The 23,245-nt window shown below is 33.9% G+C and overlaps 1 protein-coding gene and 1 non-coding gene across 3 annotated transcripts in view; both read right to left on the bottom strand.

The window, feature by feature from the left end:
• Nucleotides 1-23,245, bottom strand: part of LOC118198956 (potassium voltage-gated channel protein Shaker-like) — a 478,702-nt gene that overhangs the window by 120,020 nt on the left and 335,437 nt on the right. The gene's annotated exons all lie outside the window — the stretch shown is intronic.
• On the bottom strand, nt 9,593-9,664 carry TRNAT-AGU (transfer RNA threonine (anticodon AGU)). Its single transcript has one exon. It is a non-coding gene; the product is annotated as a tRNA-Thr (tRNA).

The raw sequence follows: 23,245 nt of genomic DNA, 5'->3' as shown, positions 1-23,245 counted from the left end.
CGAAGCTATCAAGGTTCAAAACGAGTTGGCCCCCTTAACTTATTTAAGCTTAGCAAGGGCCCGAGTACGGCCAAGCGTAATAACAGCTTTGAGAGAGTGTGGCCAAAAAGGCAGACGCGCGTAAATCAGAAACTCTGATTCTCTCTGACTCAGTAAGTAACTTCGTGGTTTAAATACCGCTCCTCCTCATTAAATATTCAGCAAGATTCCAAAACTACGTTCTGGCCGGAAGTAGTAAGTTGAAGTTAAGAATTTGACAGGAAAGGAACTTAAAATGTAACTGTTAATAAAATTAACATAATCCTTACAAACAAACAAAACAACATTATTGTATTAAAAACAAACATACCCCCCTCCGAAAAAGTAAAAGACATAAAGGTTTCAGATTTTAAATTACGTTCAAAGGGTCGTTTTTTAAACATTTTGTGTGCTACCTTTATTTATTAAATATCACGTTCTTTGCGCTTAAACCATAAAATTCAATTCAACAGCAATATCGCGAAACAATTTTAAATTGAATATATCATTAGAATTTCCCATACATAGTCCCTCGCGCTGAAGATAAAAATGTTTTTACTGTGCAACGTTGCCAGGGCCCGCTTTGAGATCCTTGCGTTTGTTAATCCAAAATTCTTAAAGCGTTAAAAAATATGAAATCGATAACAAAACAAATTCCAAATTTGGGTTTACAAATGCCCATATTCGCAGCAGGATTACGTCATTCAAAATTGAATGGGTCTAGGTACCGTTGTTTTATCACAGTGCGAAAAACATACATACATTTATGCAGATTTTTCATTATTTAATTTCTTCAAACATAATACAGGGCGATAATATTCGGTGGCAACAGTCTGAAAAGTGAAATGGACATTGATTCGACGCAAAATCGCAAAACGAAAACAATAGTCCCTCAGGGACAATAAACATAATAATTTCTAATAAATATAAAATAACTAATAAATATAATAAGTTCAGATAGATTACTTTCATGAAAATTCGTGTTTCCAATTAAATATGTTACGAATTAAATTCATTTTTAATTTACATCAATCACATTAAAAATTTTTTAAAAAATTCTGAAAGCTGTCGGATTTTATATTACGCCCAAAGGGACGTTTTCCAAACGTTTTGCGGGTTACGTTTATTTATTAAATATCATGTTCTTTGCACTTAAAGCATAAAATTGAATTCAGCAATATCACAAAATATTTAAAATAATAATAAAACAAATTCAAAATTTGAGTGTCCAGATGTTCATGTTCGGGTGGAGACGTACGTTATTCAAAATTGGATGGCTCGTAAAGTCATGCAGATTCTTCATTACTTAATTTCATTAAATATAATGCAGGGTTCTAATATTTGGTGGCAACAATTTAAAAAATGATTCGCCGTTTAAAGTGAAACGACACAAAATGCCGTTTCAGGATACTACCCCTTTGGGATAAAAATGTACAATAAATTCAATGAGATCAGCTAGAGTAATTTCATTAAAAATGTATGTTTTCTGTTACACACGTTATGAATTAAATTCATTTTTAATTTAAATCTACCAGATTAAATGTTAAAAAATGAGAGCTGCCTTTAAATCTATTAATTTGTTGCCCAACAGATTCAATCCGAAAATTAAATATTTTAATCTTTGCCGAATGGCAATACACTGGCGCATGTAAGTGTGTTGCCATTCTGAAAAGTATATTCCATAACATATTCCTTTCAAATGGCTAAGTTTTCGGATTGAGTTTAAAAGATATTTATCTCACGCTTTTCCGAGAGGCAAACGCATTGCTTTGAAACTGTTGTATTTGTTAATTAAGAATTCATTAAATACGCCCAAAGCATGAAATAAATAAAACATTATTTTGAAATTCAAAATTTGGGCTTCTAGGTACACATGTTTGGTTAAAGGACGATTTTCGCTCAAAATGTGGTGGTAATAAATACTTCTTTACAATACAAAGAGCGTACATACATAATGATTTTTCATTAATTAATAGTAAAAATTATCTTCAAATATTACTCAATTCATACCATTTATGCAAAAACGTAATTTAAATGTCAATATATTTTGATAAGTCACTCTTATGATTCCTTATATCTGTTCATGAGACGGCGAGAATTGTCTAAAATCAGAGAAATGAAAGGATAATTTGATTCGAAATCAAATTCGTGTCGATAATAAGAGTTGTGTCGATAATAAGAATGTCGACGATAAGAGTCGACGATAAGATAGACAAAATGTGTCGGTAATAAGAGTTCAAATGAGAGTTTTCTGTTCAAATACTAATACACTTACGTATAATGAAAAAAAATCTGATGTGTACACAACATGACTTCCTTGTACGGAATATTAAATTATACGCATTTTTTTCTTGAATTTCATTTAAATTGATTGGATTGAATTAAATCTACTTCGTCGATAGCGCATAAACCACAATAGAATAAATGCACTCTTTAAAACTCACTTTACTTGTTTACTATAACGACACTCTGAATGCACAAAATTTATATCATTTGAAGAATTATTTTATCGTTGCCACATGTTCTATTCAAATACTATAAAAAAGCTAGAACGATGTATAAAAGAAATTAAGCAAATAAAACAAAAAAAGAAACAGTTTTTCACAGACGATTGAGTATTTCTCATTTAAACTAATTCAGTTCTTACTTCGCGAGAAAGCAAAAATACATAAAACCTCAAAATATCTATATTAAAAATTACGAAGTAAATCTCAAACGCTTATTTCCTCGAAAAAATTCCAGAAAGAATTAAGCATGATTTAATTGGCAATAATAAATGAATGCGTTATCTTTGTTGTTGCGAAGCTAAGTTTCTCTAGATTGGCAATAAATCCACTAGTCTCCTGTTTCAAATGTAAACATCAATGGCCGCCATTAAAACAGGCTTAGCGGCAATTAAACAACTTTAAAATTGCTGATAATTCTAAAAATATTGCACACAGATTTACTAAAGGCATAAAATCTTTAACCGGAAGATAAAAACAACATAATTCAATCACTTTTAAAGCAAAAAATGTACAATTTACAAACATATAAGAGTAAAGAAACTGAGATCACTGAGCCGGGTAACAGAGTGGATATATATATAAATATATTTATATGCGTTTGGTGCGGCCGACGGCAAGCAAAATACGAGGTGCACATCTACATGTTATAGTAGTCCTATATACAAAATTTCAACGTTCTTAGGCTACTCGTTTTTGAGTTATGCGAGATACGTACGTACATACGCCACGAAAAATTCTCTTTAGAATTAATTTTAAAGCAGTTTTATAATTTTTTTGGAGGAAAGGTGTCTTTTATTCTGTCCTTACGCACAGATATCGCGCAAAAACATCTTTAAATTGCATTCGATAGCGGTCAAAATTAATATTTTCGTTGAAATATGCTGCCTGAAACTTTTAGCGATTGCAATACTTCCTTTTTACTTCGTACAAGGAAGTAAAAAATTGAGAAGAGAACTTCGGTAAATACAGAGAAAGAAATGCTGTTTAACGACAGATCCAAGTCTTCTTCGACAGAAGAGGTATATTTCTGATATGAAACTTGCAAGGAAAACTTTTACATTTTTGATTTATCCCAGAAACAGAAGTTTTAAAAACGCAACTTTTTTTATAAGTTTTGGAAACATGAATGACAGCACGTCCAATAGGCGTGCTGTCAGAGTGGGAACAGAAGTGTGAGTACTAGGGTTACCAAAAGAAAATCCGAAAGGTTTAAGATTTTAAATTATATCCAAAGAGGCATTTTTTAAAATTTCATCTGCTACCTTTATTTCTTAAATATATGTTCTTCGTACATAAAGGGGCTCATACATTTTAAACCCCTTATGATCTTCGAATATGTGACTGTTGCAAGAATTGAGATATTTTATTTATTTTAACAGCAATTATTTCCAACTTTTTACAGCTGACTACATAATATAGCTGCTTTAGTAACCAGGAAGTGTGTGTTGCCACAAATATTTTTGTAATTTAATCCGCTTTGTGACAAAAGTTTTCGTCATGTTTCCACCTTGCGCGCATGATATTTTAAAACTGGCGAATGGTACATACTTGAAATTGGATTGAATTCTTTATATGGGCACTATTTTCTAACTGAACCAAAAATTTGATGATTATTTTAGTATTAAAAACATTTATACAATTTGATGAATATTTTAGTATTAAAAACATTATTTTATAAAATGTATTTTATTAAAAAATCTGTAAACTCCAAATAAAATAAAAATTTAACATGAAATTCTTAGAATGTTAGGTTCACAGTCGTTTCCAAATGTTATAAAAGCTATATATTAAATATGGAATTAAATTATGCAACAGAATGTTTTAAACTGTGCGCGCAAGGTGGAAACTTGACGAAACATTTTGTCACAAAGCGGATTAAATTATAAAAATATTTGTGGCAACACAATCTTTCTGATGACTATTTCAGAAAGCAGCTATATTATGTAGTCAGCTGTAAAAAGTTGGAAGTAATTGCTTTTTAAAATAAATAAGTTATCCCAATTCTTGCAACAGTCACATATTCGAAGACCTTATGTGTTTAAAGGTGTATGAGTCCCCTTAATCCATAAAATGAAGTTCAAGAGCAATATCGCAAAACAGTTTTAAAATGAGCCTATCTTTAGAATTTCCGATACAGAGAATCGCGCGCTGGAGATAAAAATGTTTTTCTGTACAACGTTGCCATGGCTCGCTTTGAAATCTTTGAGTTTGTTAACGAAAAATTTGTTAATGATTTACAAAACATGAAATCGATAATAAAACGGATTCTAACTGAGTTCTTGACCACTAACCAGACGTGCTTTACAATTACACCCCGAAAGTAAGGAAAGAGAAAATTCCCTACACTCTCTCACTTAAATGGCAACTCTCACTTAAATGGAGAAGGGGATCCAATTGCTAAATGCTGGTAGTGACGAATTATCAACCGTGTGCGCACTACTTGTTTGTCGAAGCAGGAGACATAAAAATGTGCAATCTCCTCAACCAGATTCAAATTTCTAACTTCTTGTCGACTAGCCGGACGTGTTTTCTAATTACACCACGAAGGTAAGGAGAGAGAGAGAGATAAAACTCCTTACCCTTTCTGCCTCTTCAAAGAGGCCTGAGGAGAAGAGGACCCAACTGCCAAATCCTGGTGTGACAAATTATGATCCACCCCATTTTAGTTTCGGCACGATTTGTTTGTCGAAGCAGAAGCATACAAAGTGTGCAATATTCTCACTAGGATTCGAACTCTTGACCTTTTATCTACTAGGTGTAGTTGCTTTCCAACTACACCTAAAAAGACTTTTGCAAGAAGGGAGAAACACATGAATTTCCTCCTTTTCAAATATTCAAAACGTTCTGTCTCATTTGATTCCAGAGCTCGAATTATATGTTTTAGACTTGAAATAGGCAGCCCAACCGGTAACGTCGCTGACTGCCGTGCCGAAAGGCCCGGGTTCGAATCCCGGAGAAGGCACGGATGTTTGTAAGTGTATAGTGTCAGTGCCGCATGGAGACACTTTAAATATGAGGCGAATCAAAAGTCCTCTCGTGCGGTTTAGTGGAAATGGAGATGGGTGGGAGACCCTCGGACACGCCTCCATGAAAATTAGGGGAGGAATAGAGCTAAATCACACTGTCACCTGTAAGGTGCTCAAGGGTGTTGCCAACGACAGGCGTATCTTGAGTTCCTTGCCATGAGGAATTCCGGAGGCTTGGGCTGATGTTACTGTGAGACAAATGAAAATTTTTATTCAGTGTTTTATTATTTATTAATTTATTCAGTTTATATTTGCATTTATGTATTAGCATTTTATTCATTTTATTTTCCGTGGCCTTTATAATTTGAAAGATATTTTGTGCAGATTCCTTGTTAAGGTATCTGCCTACGTTCGGAGCACTTTTTTTTAAAAACAAAGAATTCTGATGAAATATATATTTATTTAGTCAAAATATGATATGAAATCATGAAAATACGTAAATTTTTAGGAATATTTTTTAAATTTTTGAAATATATGCAATTTTATGCAAATTTTTAGGAGAATTTAACACTTACGTTAAATGCCGTATATTTTTTCTTACAGCATATATTTCAATTTTTTTATACTGTATACTACTACAACACTTATCTGTGTTATGAACTAAAATGTATACGATATTTCTAAAATTTACTAAAATATGTGTAATTACATGAAAAAACACAGTTTTTTGTAAAATATTTCTTGTCGTTTTATATAGAAATACTTATAAAACAATCAAATTAATAAATATTACTTAGATTGTAGCTTAAAACCTAATAAATAATATAGAAAACATTTTAGTGAAATTTAATAGAGATATCTTTAGAACATTTTGAGTAATTACATTTCTTGTATGTAAAAACACTAGAAAAATTAGTTTTCCAGAAAACGCATTTAAAGATTTCACATTAACAGAAAAATTCTGTTGTATTTACACACTTAAAATTCTCCACATTTGTACATCACACCCTCCATGTCTTTATACTTAAGTAATTTTGATTTCCTATTTGATTTTAAATTTTTTCTGGCTATTTTCGAAATGAGCGACGAATGAATTTTCGAGTTCTTTATTCTTTCGTTATCAATTCCAAAGTAATTTTTAATCCTTTCTTGTGCAATTGATATGTCTAAATGTTCAAACACAGGAAGTAATCCGAGATACCCTGCATTAAAAATTAAAACGGCTATATATGCACCCAGCAACATAGTCTTTATACCTAATCGCAATGTTGCCAGACCCAGTTAAAAAAACCGCAATGTTGCCAGTCCCAGTTCAAAGAATTAAGGCAAATAATTATTGCCAGAAACAAAAAAAAGTACCCAGAATTAAAATGAAATGTTTTAGCACAATTTTACACACAAACAGTTAAAAAAAAAACACGGATAACAACATTGTTTACCTTTAAGTTGAGCCTTTTAAATGGCACTTCCGGTCTTTCTGCTTTCACTTCCAGTGCAGTCAATTGGGTATACCTTCTCTTCTAATTATCACAAACGTAAAAATGAACCATTTTCGGAATCCTAGAAATTTGACCTTTCAAATTGGGCAATAAAAAAAAAATTGAATTTTTTCGCCGAAATCGTTTTTTTAACGTAGGCAGATAGATACCTTAAGTAACAACAACAACGGACTTGAAATAAAAATTAATGTTTTCAGAATTTAACAGAGAAATGAACCAAAAAGCATTTCTTATCGACCTTTCGGCTGTTCGTAATAGAAGCATTGAGCTTCTCATTCGTTGATATTAATCAAATGATTTGTTTATTTTTGTGAAGTAAATATAAACATTTTTCTATACTTGTTACAGATTCATAACCAAAATGACTAATTCATATTGCTTTCTTAATTTATGTTGCATCAGAGTTAGAATTTATACATCTCGCTTTAGAAGAAGTGGACTTCTTGTACAATAAGGAAAGCGTACCTTCTTGAATTTATCGATTGGGCCAGAATTCGGCAATTATTATACAACTCGTTTGTAGATCGCTGACCTCTCAAATATAAAACAAGAACGAGGTTGGAGTTTTACTCAATATTTCCACCGTTTCAAAAAAGAAAACACAGAAGTCTTCTATTGCTCAACATTGTTGGTCCGAAAATCACACTTTCAATTTTTCCGCTGCCAAAATTATTCAAAAAAAGTCTTCCATTGGAGAACTGGATTTTCTAGAGGCATTTCACATTCAAAAAAATCTTTCTGTTCTTGTTAACGATCCTAATTCCAATCCAACTTTGCCTTTGGACTTTAAAGAAATTACGTTTTAGTTCTGGTTTCACCAACAGATGGCACCACTTGCTTACTCTTGTCTAGGCTTTCTTATCTTATCTAATCAGTATTTCCTATCTTGTTCATTTGCCGTTTTGCAGCTGAGGACGGTGTTTCGGTAAAACCATCGAAACTAGACCTGTGAAAATTTGAAAATATAACGCTGATTTTTGTTGTTTGACTTCTAAATTAATACTTGTTCGGCATGTTATTGTGTCTTAATTAGTAAGCATTTAGTTTACAACAGAAAAACAATCCGGCGATATAATTTTTTAGAATATTTAAATGAATTCAGAACTTAGTTTCTATAGACATATTTTGAGTTTGCACTTTAAATTACTTTTCTACTGCAAAATATTTTTTCAGTCCACGGCTAAGTGAAATACACTGGTGGTGGACTTTTGTACAGACATCTAACTATTATGCCTTTAATTTCATTAAGGGGGCTCATACACCTTAAACTCATTATGATCTTCGAATATGTGACTGTTGCAAGAATTGGGATAACTTATTTATTTAAAAACCAATTACTTCCACCTTTTTACAGCTGACCACATAATATAGCTGCTTTGGAAACTAGTAACCAGAAAGTTTGTGTTGTCACAAACAATTTTATAATTTTATTCGCTTTGTGACAAAATTTTTGTCGTGTTTCTACCCTGCGCGCACGATATATTAAAAATGGCTAGTGGTACATACTTGAAATTTAATGGAATTCTTTATATGGGCACTACTTTCTAACTGAACCAAAAATCTGATGAATATTTTATTATTAAAAAATTTTATGGACGAAAGCATTACACATTTTTTTAATAAAATACATTTTATAAACTCAACTCCAAATAAAATAAAAATTTAACATGAAATTCTTAAAATTTTTGATTCACGGTAGTTTCCAAATGTTATAAAAGTTATATATTAAATATGGAATTAAGTTATGCAACAGAATGTTTTAAAGTGTGCGCGCAAGGTGGAAACATGACGAAAACGTTTGTCACAAAGCGGATTAAATTATAAAAATATTTGTGGCAACACAAACTTTCTGATGACTATTTTAGAAAGCAGTTACATTATGTAGTCAGCTGTAAAAAGTTAGAAGTAATTTCTTTTAAAATAAATTAGTTATTCCAATTCTTGCAACAGTCACGTGTTCGAAGATCTTATGGGCTTTAAGGTGTGTGAGTCCCTTTAAATTCCTTTTCATCTATAACAAAAGCCTTTATCAGTTGTGCTCTCACTATGATTTTAATCCTGATTACATCAAGGAAGGAAAGTCATTATCTTATTATACATTCTTCTCGCCTCTCCAGAAATTCAAGAGAACTGTAAGTATTTAACCGATTAATAGAAAAGGATTATCGCAGAAGAATTTTGCAGAATTCACATTACATGAGATTACCGAAATGAAAAGAGTAAAGCTACTAGTGAAAAGGAATGCCGATATTTCAGAAGCTTAAAGATAACTGAAGTACTTCTTTCAATTATATTCCTAAAGAGTTTCGTAATCTGTTATGGAGAACCGCTTATAAAATCGCTTCCTAATTACAAAGACAATATAAAAATAAAATTGTTTTAAACTATCTTCCATACAACAGATGATAATTTTGTAACACTCAATCTTCGTAATGTAATATACGAAATTATCAGCGAAATTATTAAAATTTATTAAATTATAATTATTAATGAATTATCAAAGAAATTATTAGTCGGAACTACACCCGAATCAAATATAATTTGATAATATTGTAGAGACATTAGGATTTTTTGGAAGCCAGAGAGATGAAAAATTAACAACCGCCTTCGCCGGGAATCGAACCACGGACCTCTGGAATACTGGCCCAGCGTGCTACCGTTACACCACGAAGGCACGCTAGGGAAGTGGGAGAAATACCTTATATACTCCCTTTTTTAAAGGGCGACTAGGTTGACTAGGTTTTAGGGGACCTAGTCCCCAAATCCTGGGTGTGGAGAATCATCATACACAACCCTTTTAGTTCGGGCGCCACTTGTTGAGTCATTAGGTTTATTGGAAGCAGAAAATATGAAAAATATGCAACCGCCTTCGCCGGGAATCGAACCACGGACCTCTGGAATACCGGCCCAGCGTGCTACCGTTACACCACGAAGGCACGCTAGGGAAGTGGAGAAATAGAAATACCTTATAATATTATATAATAATTTTTAACAAATAAAACTCAACCTCATATCAAAGTGAGGTAAAAATTCTTACTGTAAAATTGCGCTGCAGAGTTTTTAAAATGTTTTTACAAAGATTTTAATGGTAAGTAATACTATACAAACATGTAATTAGTAATATCATATTTTACATAAAAATAGTGTATAATATAATACAGAATTAGTAATATCATACTTTCCGAAATAATAGTGTATGAAACATGATTAGTAATATCAAAAACAATAGTGTATGAAATATGATTATTAATATCTTACTTAACGTAATAATTTAAGAAATATGACTAGTAAAATAGCACTTTACACAATAACAGTGTATGGAACATGATTAGTATTAGATTTATATATGTCATTGTTCTAATATAGGTATTTTGACTTTTTCTGATATGACATGCCAATTTTTTTTCATATTTCGATTCTACGACTCAAATTATGCGAAGCTGCCAAGTTTAATAAAAATCGCACGAGTCGTTTTTAAAAATTAGCTCTCAAAATTTCAGCTCCTCCATAATTATTTAATTTGAAACATACTTATTAATATCTCTTTTTATTAAACTTACTCGATTCTTCCTTTGATATTTCAAAATTTAGAATCATTCCAAATAAAATACGCCCATTTTTTATGACTTATTTTTAAAATTTGAATTTTTAAATAATTTTTACGGGAAAGTGCAGAATCGCCCACTGCTCGGCGCGTTTTTAAGAATTGCACATACTCGTTATCCATGTACACATCGACCTATTTTCACTTAAAAAAACATCCCAGAACTGCACAAAAATGGCAGTGTGCACTCCCTTGACTTTATCCATGTACACATCGACCTATTTTCACTTAAAAAGTCAAAGAAAATTGACAAAAGTCCAATTCTTCTTACTCTTGTCAAAAGCGCCAAACAAACGCTAATCAAATAAGTGGGCGATTCTGCCCTTTAGCCAATTTTTATAAATTTTTCCAAAACGTTTTGAGTTATAACCTATAAAAGTTTTGCCACCATCTTAAAGTAGAGAAGGCCCACCAGCAGCCGAGCGGTAAAGTCGCTGAACACTGGTAGTTCGGTCCGAGGTTCGAATCCCGCGAACTGGCTGGCTGCATGGGCGTTTTCGTAGTTTTGCCCATGTGTAACGTGTATACGAGCCAGTTTCCCTTAGAAAGTTCTTCACGAAGGCATCCCTCCTGTTAGGCAGATAGCCCTCAAGGCTTTGCCATTATCACACACACACATCTTAAAGTAGATGCATTTCTAAGCATACGTGCAAAAAATTAGAGTCTTTCAATCAAAATGTCCTAGGATATACGTCAATTTACATAATGGCGCGTTTTAAAATTTGGCATATTCCTTATAAGCGATAATAAAGCCAAATGGGGTTTGTGCACTTTGTTAAAATTATTTGAGAGTATGAACGATGATCTTTCTTCTGCACGTGTACAATGACAAAAAGGAAAGTAAAATAAGTTGCTATAAATTGAGAATTTAGCCAAGTGAATTATTCTTGGCGCAAACTAAAAAAAAAATGCGCCAAGATAAATTTTTACATTTCTTTGTCAACGTCTCACCAAAAATTACAAAATTTAATATCTAGACATAATTCGAGTCGTAGAATCGAAATATGGAAAACAAAGTGGTACACTCAATCGTAAGAAATGAAAAAAAGAAGAAAAAGTCCTTTTCAGAAAAAATCCGATTTTGTGTCAAAATACCTATGTTAGAACGATGCGATATATAGATCTAATATATATCCCAAGTCGCGCTTTCGAGACATGAAAAACGCGAGTTAAATTTCGACAATCGGTCTAGTAGAACGGGAGACACAGAAGTGTCCCCTTTTTTTGTGCAAGCTGTACAACTGAAAATTAATTAATGGTTTTGAAAATCCTTGTACTATATTTCGAATTAATTAAATATTAACAAATATATAAAATATTTGAACATCGCATTTAAACAACGCTTCGTAGTATCCCTGGGGGGAGAATAAAAAAATCGAATATTAAATCAGCTTTCCAGATTCAGCAATACAGTTGAGAAAGTAGTATTAAAAACTGCATTCATTTCAATTAAAGCAATTAAGTGAATACCGGAACTGATAGCTTTCCGTTTCTAGGTGATTTTCGCAGACCGATTTTCCAGAATAAAGAAAAACCTGTTAAAGCCAAAGAATCGATGAATATTCTGGCGAATGACCAACTAATTATCAGGTGACCACCTCCCGCGACCTACTTATTGGGCGGGTTACACCTTTAGGTCGATATTGAAACATACCCTTGATTAACGGTTGCTTAATTACGAAAGCGCACGTCTTTGTTAAACCGTAACCGCAGACCGAGGTGAGCAGCAAGGTGAGGCACAGGGTGGCGGATGGGATTCCATTTGAGAAATACCTCGGGCAGCACATAAAACTTTTTTTTTAAGGGTTTCAAATAAAGGCAGCATAGAAGCCTTTGATTCTTTTTAAGAACATATGATAGCACATGTTAAAAACATTACTTTTAAAGCTAATTTTAACAGCTGAGGTACTGAGGTATATTTTGGTATTGAGCATCATCTCTCTAAGGCGACCACTTTCAAAGATGAATTTTTATTTGCGGCTGGTCGCCTTAGAGAGACCTCGTTGTGTGTGGTGTATATGATTACTGTTATTGTTTCCGAAAAACAATTTTTAAATCAAATAAATAAGCATATTTAGTAAAAACCCTCTCTAAAACGACCACCTGCGTTTCCAGGTTACTCTGATGGTCTTAAAGAGATCATATTTTCATTCTGTTAATTTTATTGTTTACAAGAAGTCTATTAACGTCAGATAAAAAAATAGCATAAACCGATATAAACCAACAGAAGATTTATTATTATATTGATACCAGTAAGAAAACCAGTAAAAGTCAATATAAACCTATACAAAACAGTACAAAGTTCTGCCATTGATGTTGGTGATATGAGTGTCAAGTGATACCAGTAAGAAAAACCCACAGAGATCAATAGAAACCAGTAAAAGTCAGTAGAGACCATCAAAAATTCTATAGGTACCAGTAGAAAGTTTTACTGGTTTCTATGGGTCATTTTGAAACCAGTAAGAAAAACCCATAGAGATCAACAGAAACCAGTAAAAGTCAATAAAAACCCATAAAATCTTATGGGTACCCATAAAAAGTTTTACTGGTTTCTATGGGGCATTTTTAGCAGGATTTCTTTTTTTCAACATTAGAAGAAATTAGATAAATGGTCGCCTTGCTCGGAATATCTCGGGACGGTCTGCTGTGCATTCTACACGCATCCATGCAGGGTGATTCGGCCCACCAGCGGCCGAGCTGTAAAGTCGTTGAACACTGGTAGTTCGGCCCGAGGTTCGAATCCCGCGAACGGGCTGGCTGCACGGGTGTTTTCGTGGTTTCCCCATGTGTAACGTGTGTACGAGCCAGTTTCCCTTAGAAAGTCCTCCACGAAAGCATCGCTCCCCTTAGGCATATAGCCATAGTGTGCTTTGCCATAATTAATCTTTTGAAGACGGGATGGCCATTATAGTAGCCATAAAGTCCCCTCTTTGAAAAGACGGGGTTGTCTTTTCAAAGAGGGGCCACGTCTTTTCCAGGCTGAAAAGTGGGGTGAAATGTCAAATTTGACGTCCCTAAGGTTTTACCCACTTATCTCTTTCAAAGGTCTTCCTTTTGCGACGTAGGTGCACCCCTCTGAGAATCCATTAAACTACACACAAGAATCTTCGTTGCAAATAGGAGGTGATTTCTTAAAGGGAGGAAAGCATTCGGTTCAAGATTCCCCGTCCTTTGGTAGCTTTTACTGCTACCAAAGCCCCGGCCTCAAAAGGTTAAATACACCACACCACCACAGGGTGATTCGCTACCAGACATACAAACTTGCAGGGTATGTAAGGGGATACAGAGCCGACTGGGAATCGCACAGGAATGCAGGGTCGCAAATGCCGTAGTTGCGAGCTATGGTGCAAAGAAGCAGAGAAAAGCAACAAAAATACTAGCAACAACATTAATGGCACAGAAATCATTTTATTGAAAGATTGTATTACAACAGGTGCTCGAAATTACGACCAGAAGTCGTCTGGCAGGCCTGAAAGCGGCGCTGCTTGGAATTCGTTACTTTCTGGAAGGTTCCTGACATGTTACTTATCCTCCCGGCAGCTATAGATACTCAAGTGACGAAGTCTAACATGTGAAGTCCCCCAGGTTAGCCGAGGGGATAAGGAACGGGAGACGTGGTCACTATGCCTCTACCATACGGTTAATTAGTATAGCACCACGTTCACCATGATCTAGAGAACCCTTAGGACAACACTAATTCAAATACGTGAGTACATAATTGAAAATGAATGATTGATTACAAACAATTGTGGTATACCTTGGCAGTGAAATTGTTGCATTTGTGTAAATAACAAGTTACGATACATTTAACATAATACAATGTAAATACGAAGCCATATATGTTAGATATATAAAGACATGATATATCATTATACTTAATATATGACACAGCGCGAGAATAATCTCCTGAGGAGAAGTCAAACATATAACTATAGAGAGATTATAATATGATAAAAATACGATTCAGTACGATAAAAATCCAGTTATAGGATGACAAAAATACAGTAGATTACAGTAATGATGAATACAAAGGTATGGACTAATATGTTTGCGGTAAAATACATTGAAAATATTATGCCAGTTAAAAATAGACGTGCACATGACATGATACAGTTTAAACAGTTGTAGTATACCTTGGCAATAAGGAATTGTTGCATTTATGTAAACAGCAGATAACGATACATTTAACATAATACAATGTAAATACGAAGTCATATATGTTATTGCATAAGACTTCTAATAAGTGATATATGATTATACATAACACATGATACAGCACGAGGATAAACTTCTGAAGAAAAGTCAAACATATAGTTGTAGAGAGATTATGGGTTGATAAAAATACAGTACAGTATGATAAAAATGCAGTATAGGATGATAAAAAGACAGTTGTTAGTACCCTCTCGGATCGTCTCTGGAGGTTGGGGTGCTTAACATTGTAAGCACCCCAACTTCCAGAGAATTGCAGAATGCTCGCCAGGTCTAGGATCCCTTCCTCTGGTGACCTGCCATCTTATACGGAATTTATGTATTTCTAAGCTAAATTCAGACTAATTCTAGAGAATAATACCACTTATCGATCCGTCTTAGTCTTCCAGGGAAATAACTATGAACTTAAAAAGAAGGTTTTAAAAAATCCTTTTTATCAGAATTTTAACAACTTACACGGCTTGTTAGTTGACAAGACACATAAGGTATTTCTCCCACTTTCTTAGCATGCCTTCGTGGTGTACTGGTCAGCACGCTCGACGCGTATTCAAGAGGTCCGTGGTTCGAGTCCCGGCCAGGGCACTAATAATTTTTCATTTCTCATGCTTCGAATAACCCAATGTCTTTACAAACCAAGGCACCGTTCCTTGCAAGATTTAACTCAATACTAAAGCTGGCATAAACGTTTGGTCTCAGGCCCTCTAATCGCGTGACGTAAACTTGGATATCGAAAAGCTAAAAGCAATTCTGGTAAATCTAACAGTTGGGCGAAACTAGCTCGGAAACGATCAGTGTTCGCTGCCGAGAGCTCTCTATTCAACTTTAAGAACTCTGTTGACACATGTGATAATTAATTTGCGGCATGGCGGGAGCCGACGAAAGCAAGTGACATTGAAGATAACAATAATACAAAAATAAAAATCTGAAAGCTTTCATATTTTACATCACGCACAAAGGGGCTTTTTTAACGTTTCGTGCATTACCTTTGCTTATTAAATATAATGTTCTTCGCGCTTAAAATATGAAATTCATTTCAACAGCAATATCGAAAAATATTTAAAAAGACCATATTTTTAGCATGCCCGAGACACAGTCTCGTTGGCTGGAGATAAAATTTTTTTTTTCTTCTTTTTTTTTTTTTTTTTTTCCCGTACAGTGTGACCATTTCTCGCTTTGAAACCGTCGAGTTTGTTAATCGAAAATTCTTGAATGTTTGAGAAAATATGAAATCGATAATAAACCAAATTCCAGATGCCAAATTTGGGCCCCCAGATGCCCATATTCGAATGGAGGACTACGTTATTCAAAATTGGATGTCGCTAGGTACTGTTGTTTTTTCACAGTGCGAGGAACATACATACATTTATGCAGATTCTTACTTATTTTATTTCCTTAAATAAAATGCAGGGCTTTCATATTCGGTGGCAACAATTTGAAAAGTGAACTGACGCAAAATGCCAAAGCGAAATGAATAGCCCCTCCGGGCAAATTAAACCATAAAACTAGAATTTATTTTATTATCTATTTCGTACTTTGTAAAACTTTAACGAATTTTTGATTAACAAACTCCACGATTTCAAACGGAGAAGTGGCAACATTGTGCAATAAAACAAATTCTATCCAGCGTGCCAGACATTCTATCGGAAACTCTAAAGATATGCTCTTTTTAAATATTTTGTGATTTTGCTATTGAATCTAATTTGACGTGACGTAAGCGCCAAGAACGTGGTATATAATTAAAAAACGTAAATACATAAAACGGTAATAACAAAAAGACAGAAAAATGTTATCTTAGTAAGAAAACTTAAAAAATCTGATGTGTACACCACATGACTTCCTTCTACGGAATATTAAATTATACGCATTTTTATTGCATTTCATTTAAACTTATTGGATTGAATTAAATCTACTTCGCCGACAGCGCATCAACCACAATAGAATAAATGAATTCTTTAAAATTCAATCTATTTGCTTACCATAGCGACACTCTTGCGCTAGGTTTACTTAACAGTATTATATTTCGTTCATATTATAACTCAGAATGCACAAAATTTATATCATTTAAAGAATTATCCTATCTTTGCCACATGTTCTATTCAAATACTATAATAAAGCTAGAACAATGTATAAAAGAAGTTAAGCAAACAAAACAAAAAAGAACCAGTTTTTCACAGACGATTGAGTATTTCTCATTCAATTAATTCAGTTCTCACTTCGGGAGAAGGCAAAAATACATAAAATCTCAAAATATCTATATTAAAAATTACGAAGTAAATCTTAAACGCTTATTTCCTCGAAAACATTCCAGAAAGGATTAAGCATGATTTAATTGGTAATAATAAATGAAGGCGTTATCTTTGTGGTTGCGAAGATACATTTCTCTGGATTGGCAACAAATCCATTATTCTGCTGTTTCAAATGTAAACAAGCAATGACCGCCATCAAAAAAAAAAAAAAATTATTTGGCTTAGCGGCACGTAAACAACTTTAAAATTGTTGATAATTCTAAAAATATTGCGTACAGATTTACGAAAGGCATAAAAACCTTAACCGGAAGATAAGAACAACATAATTCAATCATTTTAAAAGCAAAAAATGTACAATTTGCAAACATAGAGTAAAGAAACTGAGATCAATGAGCCGAGTAACAGAGTTGATATATGTATAGATATATTTATATACGTTTGGAGCGGCCGATTGCAATCAACATACCAGGGGCACATCTACGTGTTATAGCAGTCTTATATACAAAATTTCAACGTTCTGAGGCTACTCGTTTTTGAGTTATGCGAGATACGTACGTACATACATACATACGTTCGTACAGACGCCACGAAAAATTCTCTTCAGAATTAATTTTAAAGCAGTTTTATAATTTTTTTGGAGGAAACGAGTCTTTTATTCTGTCCTTACGTACAGATATCACGCAGAAACCTCGTTAAATTGCATTCGATAGCGGTCAAAATGGATATTTTCGTTGAAATTTGCTGCCTGAAACTTTTTGCGATTACAATACTTCCTTTTTACTTCGTACAAAAAAGATAAAGGTAAAGTACGCAAAAAGTAAGATATAAATTTACGTGTGCGCGTTATAAAGATATAAAAGTGACACATTTAAAAATAAGAAAAAGAAGTGCATACAATAATTATATTTCTACATATACGCCAAAAAAAAAGTAGGGGGACAGTTGTATATATCTCCTTCTACTGGGCCGATTAACAAAATTCAGCTTGCGTTTTCATGTCTCCAAACCTCGACTTGGGATATATATTAGATTTATATATAGCACTGTTCTGACATAGGCATTCTGGCACAAAATCGGAATTTTCTGAAATGACATGCCAATTCGTTTCCATATTTCGATTCTACGACTCAAATGACGCCGAACTACCAAGTTTTGTAAAAATCGCATGAGTCGTTTTTAAAAAATTACCTCTCAAAACGTTAGCTTCTCAGTGTTAATTCAGTTTGGTATGCATTCAAAAACATCTCTTTTTTTAATTAAACTTATTTGATTCCTTCTTACACAGTTGAAAATTTAAGTTCATTCCAAATAAATTTCACCCATTTTTTAAGATTTAGTTTTTTTTTAATTTTTATTTTTAAATAATTTTTCTAAATTTTTCGTAAACAATTTTTTGTAACTTATAACATTTTTACTATCAGCTTAAAGTAGATATATTTCTAAGCATACCTGCAAAAAATTAGAGCTTTTTTTTAAAAATTTCCGAAGATATACGTGAATTCGGAAATTTTGCGCATTTTAAAATTTGGCATATTTGTTGAAAGCCATAAAAACGTAAATGTGGTTTATGCACTTTGTTAAAATTATTTGATGGTGTATTTGGTGCATTTAATTACGGCAAAGCACACTAGGGCTATCTGCCTAAGGGGAGGGACGCCTTGATGGAAGACTTTCTAATAGAAACTGGCTCGTATACACGTTACACATGGGGTAAACCACGAAAACACCCATGCAGCCAGCCCGTTCGCGGGATTCTAACCTCGGACCGAACTACCAGTGTTCAGCGACTTCACCGCTCGGCCGCTGGTGGACCTTAAAATTATTTGAAAGTAGGAAAGAGGTGATTTTTTTTTCGCTCATGCACAATGTAAAAAGATAGGAAACAAGGTGTCTATGCTTCCGCTCCAGCATAATGGAAGGGAAAGGGAAATTGGTTGCCATATATTAAGAAGTTCGCCAAGTGAATTATTCTTGGTGCAAACTGAAAAAATTTTGCCAAGATAAAGTTTTGAATTTCTTCGTAAATTCCTCACCAAATTTTACAAAATTTAATATATATATACCCATAATTTGAGTCGTAGAATCGAAATATAGAAAAAAAAAATGACATGTCATTTCAGAAAAAAACCGATTTTATATCAAAATACCTACGTTAGAATGATGCTATATATAAATCTAATGTATATCCTAAATCGCGCTTTCGAGACACGGAAAGCGCAATTTTAATTTCGTCAATTGGCGCAGTAGAACGGAAGATATAGAACTGTTTCACGTTTTTTTTAATCCAAAAGGGCTTTGTACCTTAAGGACTTGTTTTCGTTTCGCGATTTTGCGTTGGTTCACTATAAATGTCCGTTTTACTTTTCAAACTGTTGCCACCCAATGTTAGAGTCCTGCATTATATTTGAAGAAATTAAATAATGAAAAATCTGCATAATTGTATGTACTCGCATTGTGATAAAACAACGGTACCTAGAGCCATCGAATTTTGAATAACGTAACCCTTTTGTAAATATGGGCATCTGGAAGCCCAAATTTGAAATTTGGAATTTGTTTTATTATCGATTTCATATTTTGTAAAACTTAACGGTTTTCTGATTAACAAACACAAGGATTTAAAAACGAGCAATGGCAACGTTGTACAGATAAAACATTTTCATCTCCAGCGCGCAAGAATGCGTATCGAAAATTCTAAAGGATATGCTGAATTTAAAACTATTTTGTGATATTGCTCTTGAACTGAGTTTTATGGGTTTAAGTGCAAAGAACGTGATATTTAATCAATAAAGGTAACAGACAAAATAATAAAAAACTCCCCTTTAGACGTAAATTTTAAATCTGAAAACTTTCACAATTTTTTTTCGCGGTCTCGGTAGACCTTTTCTTCAGAAAAAATTCAATTATCTAAGTTTTTGATTATCCGAATACGGTCCGGTCCCAATTAATTAGGATAATTGGAGTTCTACTGTAATGTCAAGAAAAATTAAGTTCGGTTGTTCTCCACTAAGGGGACTCATACACCTTAAACCCCTTATGATCTTCGAATGTCTGACTGTTGCAAGAATTGGGATATTTTATTTATTTTAAAAGCAATTACTTCCAACGTTTTACAGCTGACTACATAATATAGCTGCTTTGGAAAATAGTAATCAGAAAGTTTGTGTTGCCACAAATATGTTTGTAATTTAATCCTCTTTGTGACAAAATATTTTGCCATGTTTATACCTTGCGCGCATGATATTTTAAAAATGGCTAATAGTACATACTTGAAATTGGATGGATTTCTGTATATGGGCACTACTTTCTAACTGAACCAACAATCTGATGAATATTTTAATATTGAAAAATTTTATGGACGAAAACATTAAAAATTTTGTTAATAAAATACATTTTATAAACTGAACTCAAATAAAATAAAAATTGAACATGAAATTTTTGGAATTTTAGGTTCACAGTCGTTTCCAAATGTTATAAAAGCTATATATTAAATATGGAATTAAATTATGAAACGGAATGTTTTAAACTGTGTGCGCAAGTTGGAAACATGACGCAAAAATGTTGTCACAAAGCGGATAAAATTATAAAAATATTTGTGGCAACACAAACTTTCGGATAACTGTTTCAGAAACCAGCTATATTAATTATGTAGTTCAGCTGTAAAAAATTGGTAGTAATTGCTTTTAAAATAAATAAGTTATCCCAATTCAAGCACAAGTAACAGAATTGGAATTCACGAGAAGAAATAAAGAGGGAATGAATTTGCTATGAGCCGATCCTTCCAAACGAGCTGACGGATTGCATTTTTATCATTTCTAGTGCCCGCATGCATCTCTTTGGCGACTGTTCTTGGCACATATCCAAACCAGGGCGAGTTTTATGCTGCTCTGGTAACCTCGCTTATTGCTGAGACTACGCCAAGTTGAACGGAAAGAGAAAGATAACGGGTTTTCTGAAGAGTTCACAGGAAGCAATGGAGAGAAGCGTTTTGTTAAATTTCTAAATTTCTAAAATGGGAAATGTTTTATTTATCTCTCTAAACGTGAAAACGAAATGCTGTTTTCAAATCTCAGGTTAAGAGATCATCTCAGGTTTGCTCCAAATAAGTTCTAGCAAATTTTCATGAGTAAGCATGGAAGATTTGTATTAAGTATGAGCAGTTTTAGAAATAAGAGACTGTTTCATGCAATTTCATAGAGGGCTTGCTCTTCCAATGCTAGCTATGGAGTCAGAATGAAAATAAGCATGATGTTATAAGGTATTTTCTCCCTAATTTCTGCATGCTTTCGTGACGTAACTATAGCACACTCGCCGCGCATTCGAGAATTACGGGTTGGATTCCCAGAGATTGCATTGCTCGTTTTTTACATCCCCAGCATCAAAATAGACTCTATAGTGGTACCCGAACTGAAGAAGGCGGTGGATGATGATTCTTTAGCACCCAGATTTGGCAATTGGGGGTCCCCTAATCCCCAGTCGCTCTTTAAAAAGGGGGACTATGTAAGGCATTTCCCCCTTCTTTCTGCATGCCTTCGTGGTGTAACGGTAGCACACTTGGAGTGTATTCGAGAGGTTCAGATTCGGGTCTCAGCAAGGGCATTGCTCATTTTTCATATAATTCTGCTTCCAAATAAGTGGATCGAACTGTGTGTGTGTGATTATGGCAAAGCCTCGAGGCTATCTGTCTAAAGGGAGGGATGCCTTCGTGGAGGACTTCTAAGGGAAACTGGCTCGTATACACGTTACACATGGGAAAACCACGAAAACACCCATGCAGCCAGCCCGTTCGAGGGATTCGAACCTCGGATCGAACTACCAGTGTTCAGCGACTTTATCGCTCGGCAGCTGGTGGGCCAGTGGACCAAACTGAAAACACGACGGTGGATGATGATTCTTCTCTACCAGGATTTGGCGATTGGGTCCCCTAATCTATCTTGCACTGTCTGAGTACTATTTTCTTCGGTCTCTGCTAAACTCTCTTTTGTTTTTCAATGGCAGATAGTGAACAATCACAAATGTAATCTAGTCCATTAATCTATACAAGGCTAGATGCGGCGGTCTCTTTATTATGGAGGCAACTAATCGGTGGTCCACCATCGCCTCCTAAAGACGACGAAGGATGAAGAGACGGACAGTTACAATCATGTATTCTCCGGGATTTGAACACAGGCTCTTCGATATCTTCCCTATAAAATGTTGGCCGACGGAAGAGCCACCTGACCAAGTTTTTCGTTCCTAAAATCCAGAAGTTCTACAGCTACGGAATTATGAAGCTACCCGTAGAATGGCCAAAGATCTTAGATAATAATCGTCAATATGTACTTCATAAAATGATTTTCAATAAAGAAATTTTTGTTTAAAAATGTACCAAAAACGCGCGGAGAATTTTTGTATGATCTAATATTACACAAGAGTAAGATACACATTTATGAAACAGTAAATAAACACAAGCTGCTTTTTTTTCTCTTAAAGCAATCTACCAATCTTTTCTCTTTATTGTTATGGTAACAATAAAAAAATAACAGCCCCCTCCGATAAGTGTTTCTAAAATCACCATACACAGAAAAATCAATAATAAAACGAGGAAAAGAAGAAGAAGAAGACCAGATATTCCTGTAACTTCTGAAACAAACTCGGGACACGGTAATCCACAATTAGAATCTCAACCGGATGGTTTGGGAAAAAAAAAGACTTATTTACTTAAGTTCATAGAAGTTTATGATTGCTGGGTTTCTATATATACATGCTGTTTTGACATGCACGTTTCTTAGAAGTCGGTGTTGGAAAATTTATTTCAAATATTTATCTCTTTCAAAAATGACAAGTTATTAAAAAAGCTGCTGCTATTCTTGTCTAACAAGCGATACCCCTTTAGTGTTAAATCAACATACAACAACTTTAAGCATAAAGAAGCTTTTCTTCTAAGTAATGCATAAAATCTCTTTAAGAAAGCATAGTTTTTAAACAGCAATATGGATACAGAAGGTAATAAATATTGCATATGGCTGATAAGGCTAAAAAACAAATGTGACGTGTGCACCACATGACTTCCTTGCACGGAATACTAAATCATACGCAATTTTGCTGCATTTCATTTAAACTTATTTCTTCGAATTTCATTAGAGATAGATTTCCATTTGAATTAATTCAGTTTTCAGTTTGAGGCAAGTTAACAATACATAAACCCTCAAACTATCTT

Source organism: Stegodyphus dumicola, chromosome 2, assembly GCF_044657685.1.
Source record: "Stegodyphus dumicola isolate Sdum_Otavi_A_Nest chromosome 2, ASM4465768v1".
Taxonomy (NCBI): domain Eukaryota; kingdom Metazoa; phylum Arthropoda; class Arachnida; order Araneae; family Eresidae; genus Stegodyphus; species Stegodyphus dumicola.
This window is presented reverse-complemented; position numbering and strand designations above follow the sequence as displayed.